The sequence below is a fragment of the Anthonomus grandis genome, chromosome 15, assembly GCF_022605725.1.
Source record: "Anthonomus grandis grandis chromosome 15, icAntGran1.3, whole genome shotgun sequence".
NCBI lineage: Eukaryota > Metazoa > Arthropoda > Insecta > Coleoptera > Curculionidae > Anthonomus > Anthonomus grandis.
The window spans coordinates 9,076,834-9,085,586 of record NC_065560.1 but is presented as its reverse complement, the minus strand read 5'-3'; the positions used below and the strand labels follow the sequence as shown (position 1 = coordinate 9,085,586).

The following is an 8,753-nucleotide window of genomic DNA, read 5'->3' as shown; positions in this document are numbered from 1 at the left end:
TTACATTTGCATTGTTATTGTAGTCAAAAAAAAAAAGATTTTTTTCATACTTTTTGATGTAATTGCATATTTGAACGTAGTTTGTAGCATATTTCTTATAGCTTAAGTTCTAAGAACGTAGTTCTTACTAACTTTTCTTCATAAGAATTTTCGACATTGTCAAAAATAAAGGTGTGTACTTTATTCTTGAGAAAAATTCATATTTTCTGATATACCTCGTAGACGACCGGAAAAAATTAACAGCATTTTAGGTTTTGCACCAAGCTGAACTTTTTATAAAGAATATATTTCTGTTAATTGATAATAAAAAATTTTCCATCAATTGTTTTTTACTTAAATACCTAATTTTTACTTAAATTTGAATATAAATTGGGTTTTATGCCTGTTGGTAAATAAATAAGTAATTTTTTTCACATATAGTTGCATTTAATTTCAAACAAGAACCGAAATATCTCTATCCAATAAATAAACGGGTATTTCAAAAATAAAGAGCACATTTCCATCAAAATAATGCCAAATCTATTAAAGGAGTCTTATAAACAACCCTGACCTCTCCTAACGCTTGTAATTAACATAAATCATAAACTACAAACGTTCGTAATTAAAACCATAACGAGCTTAACAGATACCAGCCCGCAAAAAGCTCGCCTAGCCATACCATCCAAGAAGACCAATAAAAACCTGACAAAATTGACAGCCTTAAAATGAAAGAAAAAAAAAATATCAAACTTATTATACATTCAGACCTGTATCTAAAATCTCGCCGAACTAATTTATGTTATTTCGATAAAAAAAAATTGTTGTTAAAAGGGCGCGACTTGCCCCCACCGCTACTCAAAAATGGGCGGTGTTTGGGTAGGCCGTCAAGTAAGCTCATTAAGTCGCGAGCTTTCCAACTTGGCCCTGACTGAGGCAGTCTTTTGTTTTAGGACTCGACGGGTTACCTTTGATTTCAGTGAAGAAGAGTTAAAACTTTTTTTTGGTCGGTTAGTTTAGTGAATGAGTTTTTGTGACTTTTTTTTTTTGCTAACGTGTATTTGGACTAAGGTGATAGGTGCTTTTGGTTAGATGCTGCAAGGGGTAAGTTAATAACAATTATAAATTAAATGTTAGCAGGATAAATATATAAAAGCTAGCGCCCAGGAAGAGCTCAGGCATTTATATTATGTTAAAGTATTGGCTTTCTTCAGAACCAAAGAACTTGCTAATAGATTTTTATTAAAAAAAATTGAAACGTTGCTTAAAACCCAGTATACTAAAGTGGAAAAGTATTTTTATGTTTATATTATAATAGAATACTGCTTCTACATAATAAATATCATACTTAATATTAAATTAGTTAATTAAAATTGAATTTAATCAAAGTTGTCTAGTTTAAAATCCTAAAAATAAATGTGAGCATCATAACCATTTAAGTTATGCATAATATGCATAATAAAAACCATATTTATATTATAATATGATAAAATTGTAAAAGTGTTATCTTAAGATAGTTTGTTATCCGTGTACTATAACGTCTAATACAAACATATATTGAAATGAAATCTATGAAGAATCTTTGATTTCTATTACAATAATTTTTGTAATTTGTGTAAGAAATCATATGTTTATTTTATTTTAAAGTATATATACATATGTATGTTATCTGAACATTGATTACCAAGATTTTAATAAAGCGGCTTAAAGGAGCATGTTGTTATGAAAATATACTATAAAGTATAAAATTATAAACAAAAAGTTAACTTAAAAAGGGTTAGGGTAACCTAGATATCACTTTTTGAACGAAGATTCTAGAGAACTCCTAGTTATCTACTAATAAACGATTTTTAAACGTATCTGCAAAATATACAGCCAATTTAAAGAGAAATAAGAAAGTTGAACATACTGCTTACTGTGTCAAATTTCTTGGCACTAAATTGTACTAAGCACTTTTGCGGATACAGATCTCTAAACTAGGTGTGTATTCTGCATTCCAATACGCCTATATAGATTGATTTAGTTACTATCTTTATTTAATATAGTACTTTATTAGAAAAACTGGTTTTGTGATAAAAAGTATCCATTGAAATAAATTTTTACTAAGTTTGCTTATTTGATATCACTGATTAGTGACTAATGCTATTATAATTGCTGAACTATTTTAATTAATTAGGGCTGCCTTCTTTCTTAATCTAGGACGTATGTATCCAGGGTGTCCCGAATTGTAGTATCCAAACTAAACAACGCATTCTGTGTACAGAATTTTACTCATAAACATATATCGAAAAACGCTTTTTCGTTTTCGAAATATAGAGGGTTAATATTTTATAAAAAATTAATTTTTTTAGTCATACTTTTTTATTACTTAAAATATTTAAGAAACAATAATAGAACACTGCTTTTTCTAAAAACATTTTTTTTGAAGCCGTCTAAAATCAGTGTGTGCAAATTTCATCCTTGACTCACTAGCATTTCCAAGTTCTTTAGCCTGTAATAACTCTTAATGAAGTTAAGAGAAGAAAGAATCCATTAGGATCCTTACTTAAAGTTTTGGTTCATATCAGTACTTCATTCAATTACTAATCAGTTGGTTTTTATAAGCGAACTCTGAGTTTCTTAGATTGCCTCTTAGAATGACATTCATGCCCACCAAAATGAGCTCCAGTTAAAATTTATTTCAAGAATTTTGAATAATTTGCAACTAAAGTCTTTATTTGAATAAGATAAACAAACACTTCTACACCTAGTTTACAGACGTGGAATCAAGGTGACCCACTGACATTTTCAAGTTCTTTGGCTTTTGATTACTCTTGGTTAATCTCCAGAAATCGGTCAAGATTCTTAAGTAGACTGAAGTTCTATGGTCCTGTCAGTAGTTTTAGTCACAAAGCACATTATACTTTATACACAAAGGAGTTTACATTTATTAAATGTTAAAATAATACTGACTGACGAAGGCATATACTATAGACATGAAATAATGTTCGTACTTTTTCCTAGAGATAAAAGACCCTCCAAGTTTGACCATGACAAACAGGTAACACTTAAATTAAAACATAAAACTTCATTATCATGATAGAAAACTAAATTTTTGGCCGTGACATTCTCCATAAATAAGTATTTATGATCTTCAGGATAAAGCCAAAAAAACAGATAATTTTCGGCTTTCAGTAATTTACTTCACAGATTCACCTAGGGTTGCTTTAGTCAACTTGCTTCCTGAAAAACTGTTAAACGGGTAGTCCATTGAAAATTTATTTTGCCTATCAGATAGTTATGTAGTCTTGTTATCTGCATGCACAAGCTCTTTGATCAGGGATATTATTGAAACAGAGTTTGATACAGGTGCAGGATTTATTGTCAGTAATGTTGGATTTATTTGTTCAGCCCTAAAATTGGAAATCTCTTCTTTAGGAATAGACATATCTTCAAAGTGTGGCTGGTTATTAGTTTCCAATATAAAATAGCAAAAATCATAGACCTATTTGTATCGGTTAAATCAGAGATCTTTCGCTGCAGATTGTTGATATTTTGTAATTGATTGACAAGTTTCTCATCAAGTATTGGTCTTTAACGCGCTTATCGATGGAATTTATTCATTAATTAATCATTTTTCGAGAGCAAAGCAGCTATAATTTTCTTAAAGAAGTTTGAATATTCTGTAAGAAAATTCTTCATTTAATTCAGAGAAGGGTAAAATAAGTTCAAGCTTTTTAGATGTAGTCCAAGACATAAAACCAAGATGACGTTCATGTCACTACCTCAAAATTTATTTGCGCTTTACAGTTCACTCAATTCCGTGAGGCTTCATTAGGTTTTCTTGATCTCTGGGAACTTTCAGTGAAATTCCGGTTATTCATCATGAGTCTTATGAAGTTTTTCTAGTTTTTCAATAGTCCTTAACCTTCAATTATTACTTATAAATGATTTAGAGCTTTGAATAGAACAGAAGATTCCAACTAGATCAAGATCTTCAGGATTATTTATAACTCAGTTGAGCTCCAATAATTATTCGGTAACATATAAATGTTTATACCATTTATAGGTTACTATTAATCACGAACTTAAAAAATATACCTGGACTGCTAATGCATATAGCCACGATACCCAAAAATGATCACTGCCTGGTGGCCGCCATTTTTATAGTGGTTGTATCCTTTGCATGTTGGTCACTCTGAACATTTTCAGTATTGCCAACAAAAAAGATATTTAATAACGGTAATGAAGTTTGACCACGCTGACGTTTGACGTGTGAGTATAGCGGATTGCCTAGTTTTTGGCGATTTGTAAACGACACTTGGGTATCTCGTCTGGAACAGGCGATATATCGTCCTCCTTATTTAATACGTGGATAATGTATCACCATCCTTATTTAAACGTTTTTGGTTCACTATTTCTCAAAATCGAATTATTGTCTATTGTTTGTCTGTGTTTATAATAGAATAATTTATAGAGTTGTTTATTTTTATTATATGTATAAACTCTTGCTAATTACAGACCCTCATAAAATCATCTATATTTTGATTTTTATAGTAACTTTTGTTGTAATTTTTGTTGTAACTATTAGTGTGGCAACACTATAGATAGAGGAAAGTAATTTTTAACTGAATGTGTTAAGTGAATACAAGCAAAAATTTAAATGAAGTTCATCATGTTTATGGTGTTAGAATTTATAAGATTCAAGTTTAAGTTTAGAATAGGTTTCAACATTATCAGAATAATAAAACAAATATTTTAAAGTGCATGCATCTTTCTCAAGTTAATTGAAACTTTGTCCCATTTTAGGTGAGGATTACTTTCTTTCATAAATTTTAACGAAACTCTTAAAGAAGTACAAGAAAAATCACAGATCTAACGCAACTATCTTAGATTCTTAACTGAATGTAACTTTCTATTTTATATTTTTGTAAACATAACCTCTCAAAAACTTTAATTGTTTTGTTTCCTTACAATTGGCAAAACTGAAATTTGTCAGATTGACCAACATCGAAAGAACACAATCACGCAAAATGGCGACCCTCTAGTAAAGGTTATTTAATTTTCATTGAAATTGTAGTCCAGGTATATTTATTAAGTTCGTGCTATCAATACATGTCAGTCAAATGAAAGAATGTAAATATGTATAATACTAATAAAAAATAAAATGTTTATCGATAATCATATCAGAACAACCTCTATGAACTCAGGATCTCTTTTTGTTTTGACCTCAAAGAGGTCAAAAGTTCGACAAAATATACATGTTTGTGTAAGTACGTTACATTTTTGGCCATTTATGCAAATAATGTAGTGAGATCAGCAGGATCTACTAGAGTAGCTCCAAGCAAATTTATTTGTTGTGTTTATATACGGACAAAAATCTCAAATTGGCGACCCGCAGCCCTATCGTCTCAATCTGGCTAGTATGGTCGAAAAGGTCACCTCCAAACTTGTACTAGACTGTATAAAGGTAGAGGAACTAGTAAAGAAGAACTACTGAATTTAGCTTGCTTAAGTGCCCGGCTATTTAGACAATGCTGGTAATCAAGTTTCGCGGCCATGTCGATGTGTCCGGTTTCCAAAGGGGAAATGGAGTACAAAAATAAATGCATGATGGCGCCCTCACAACCAAAACTTTCCGGAGGTAAACTCGCCTCCCATTTGGATCTCCGGGCGGAGGCTGGTCGGGGGGGTCCATCAGGCGGATCTAAAAGCCTAAAAATCAATTTCTGCATCATCAGAGGCCTAAACACCAATATTAATGCAGTACACCAACACCTGCAATCAAGTAAGCCTCACATTCTGGTATTGGCACAAAGGTGAAACCTTCAACAACAAATGTTCACCTCATTTATCCTGGATACGATCTACACACTCGATTTCGACTAAACTTTGGATTGGCAGTATTTGTCAAGAACGATTTGAGTTGCCAGCGGGAGGAAACGCTTGAACCTGCGGACTTCGACGTCATGTGGTTCAAAATAATAGCCAGTGGTGCCACGAAAATTATCTGCTGTATCTACAGACCACTAACCGACACCCAATATAGACGGCTCTTCTTGAACCTGGTTGATTGCATTAACCATCTGCAAATTGACTACCCAAGCGCAGAAATCATCGCCATGAGTGATTTTAACGTTCACAATATCAACTGGCTGCGCTTCTGCAACAAGAACGACGATGAAGGACGAGAAGCTGAGCTATTTGCCACCATATGCGGGCTTACGCAGCTTGTGGAGGAACCTACCAGAATCCATGATCGAGACGGCGAGTTCGCGAGTCTCCTAGATCTGGTCTTGGCTTCAGACCCTAACTCGTACACTGTATCAGTACATGCCTCCCTAGGAACATCGGACCACAAATTGATAACAGTCTCTTGCCAGTTGGAGGTTAAAACGCAGGATCCTCCGATGCCGCGGAAGGTATGGCACTATAAATCAGCAGAGTGGAACCATCTTCGGGAATTTCATCGCTCATTCCCTTCAAAAGAGGTCTGCTTTAGAACCAATAACATCTCAGAATGTGCAAACCAAATTACAGAGACGATCTTGGCAGGAATGGAAGCTTATATCCCTTTTTCTACTAAATGCGGATCAAACAACAAGCAATGGTTCAACCTGAATTGCAAAAAGGCAGTAAACACTAAGAAAAGCAGCATATCGCAAATGGAAATAGCTGCAAGCGAATTATTGATGAATGCAAAGAGAGTCACAACAGCAGGATCAAAAACAAACTACTAAACTGCCCAAATGGAACAAGAGCTTTCTGGTCGGTATCGAAAGCCGCTAGTCAAGGATTTGCTAAGTTGACCTTGCCACCCGTAACAGTAGGTGATGGCACAGCATAAAGAAACTTTATGCTGTGGTGATGGTTCTATCGCGATAACAGCAAGGGAAAAAGCCAACTTACTAGGTAAACTCTTCGCGTCCAATTCTACTCTGCACTCGCAAGGCAAAACACCGCCATATTTGCCAAGGGTAAATTCATCGATGGGAGAAATTTCGTTTCCCAAACGAATTATAAAAAAAAATCTTAAAACCGTAGACACCAACAAAGCTTCTAGACCCGATGGAATTCCAGCCCTAATACTAAAACGTTGTGCAGACGAATTGACTCCTCCCTTATGTAGACTGTTCACGCCATCGTATAAACAGGGCCAATTTCCAACAAGCTGGAAAACTGCTCGAGTGCAAGCTGTACCCAAAAAGGGTAAGAAGACGATGCCCTCCAATTACCGCCCGATTGCACTAGTTCCAGTAATATCGAAGATTATGGAGAAAGCAGTTAACCAACAACTGTTAAGATCTCTGGAATCATCTGGATTAATCAGCGATCATCAATACGGCTTCCGAAAGCTTAGATCCACCGGCGCTCTTCTGGCTTACGTCACAAACTTGTGGACGGAGGCCATGGAGAAGCACGGCGAGTCCCGCTCATTCGCTCTTGACATTTCCAAGATATTTGACAGAGTGTGGCATGAGGGCCTACTAACCAAGCTCTCCTCAATCGGCATACAAAACTCATTATTGAATTGGATCAAAAGTTTTCTTGAATAACGAACAATCCAAGTAGCCGTCGATGGATACCTCTCCGTCAAATTTAACATTAACGCTGGAGTCCCTCAAGGATGCATTCTATCCCCCACCCTTTTCTTGATATATATCAACGATTTGCTAGGAACCACTGTCAATCCAATCTACAGCTTTGCGGACGATAGCACACTTATTTCCACATTTAAGTCCGCCAAACCAACGACAGCCGCAAGTTCTCAGAATCTTAGGCAGCAACAAATAGCTTCAATCAACAACGATATTAGAGCAATCTTGGAGTGGGGCGGTAACAATCTGGTCAATTTTAACGCTAAAAAAACGCAGGCTGCAGTATTTACGATGAAGACTAACTTTGGTGGCAGGGAAAACATTGCCAATGAAATCATCTTTACATCTTCTAGGAGTCGAGGTCACCAAGTGTGTCCTGGCATGACCACGTTGCCGAGGTCGCCAGGGCGGCTTCCAAAAAACTCGGAGTGCTTTTCAAAACGAAAAAACTGTATACACCAGAACAGCTGCTGACTCTTTATAAAGCGCAAATACGCCCTTCCCTCGAGTATTGCTCGCATGTCTGGAGCTCTGCACCCAAGCATAGTTTAAACCTGCTGGATTCTATACAGAAGAGAGCTATTCGTCTGATCGACAAACCAGAACTGAGAATAGTCTGGAGCACAGGAGAAAGGTGGCTGATCTCTGTTTATTCTACCGTTATTATTACGGTAAGTGCTCCTCTGAGCTGGCAGGCCTGATTCCAACCAGGGCTGTTCCGGCAAGAAGGACGCGTCTCGCAGTTGCGGCTCATCAACATCGAGTCCACCTGCCTACCCCAAGGACGTCGCTGTATTCGCGGGACTCATTCATCTGGAGAACATATTTTTTGTGGAACGGGCTTCCACCTCACATATTTCCCGACGCATACAACCTACAGCGATTCAAGATAAACGCCCACAAATATCTTCGCGCAAGCACCACTCCAAGAGTAACATAGGACTTTCCTCTTGTGCTTGTGTTTACCATAAAAAAAAAAGTTGCTAGACCTAGATCCGTTAAACTGCCCAAATCCTGTAATCAATATAGCCAAAGAGCAAAAACATACTTCGAAGATAGACTGAAGTACATGGCATGAGATATGCTAAGGCATACATAGCTAGGGGCTCTGCCTTTCTCACAAGAGACACGAAACTTTGCTAGTGAGTGATCTTTTAACTCGGAACTTGAGACATCTTCTCACCTTAGGCATTGCGAATA

General features: G+C 35.7%; 1 protein-coding gene across 1 annotated transcript in view; it reads left to right on the top strand.

The window, feature by feature from the left end:
- Positions 1-901: 901 nt before the first annotated feature.
- LOC126745172 (GATA-binding factor A-like) overlaps positions 902-8,753 on the top strand; it is a 94,519-nt gene continuing 86,667 nt past the window's right edge. Inside the window, exon 1 of the mRNA XM_050452901.1 lies at positions 902-1,080. The gene's annotated coding sequence lies outside the window, so the exon portion shown is untranslated. The remainder of the gene's footprint in view (positions 1,081-8,753) is intronic.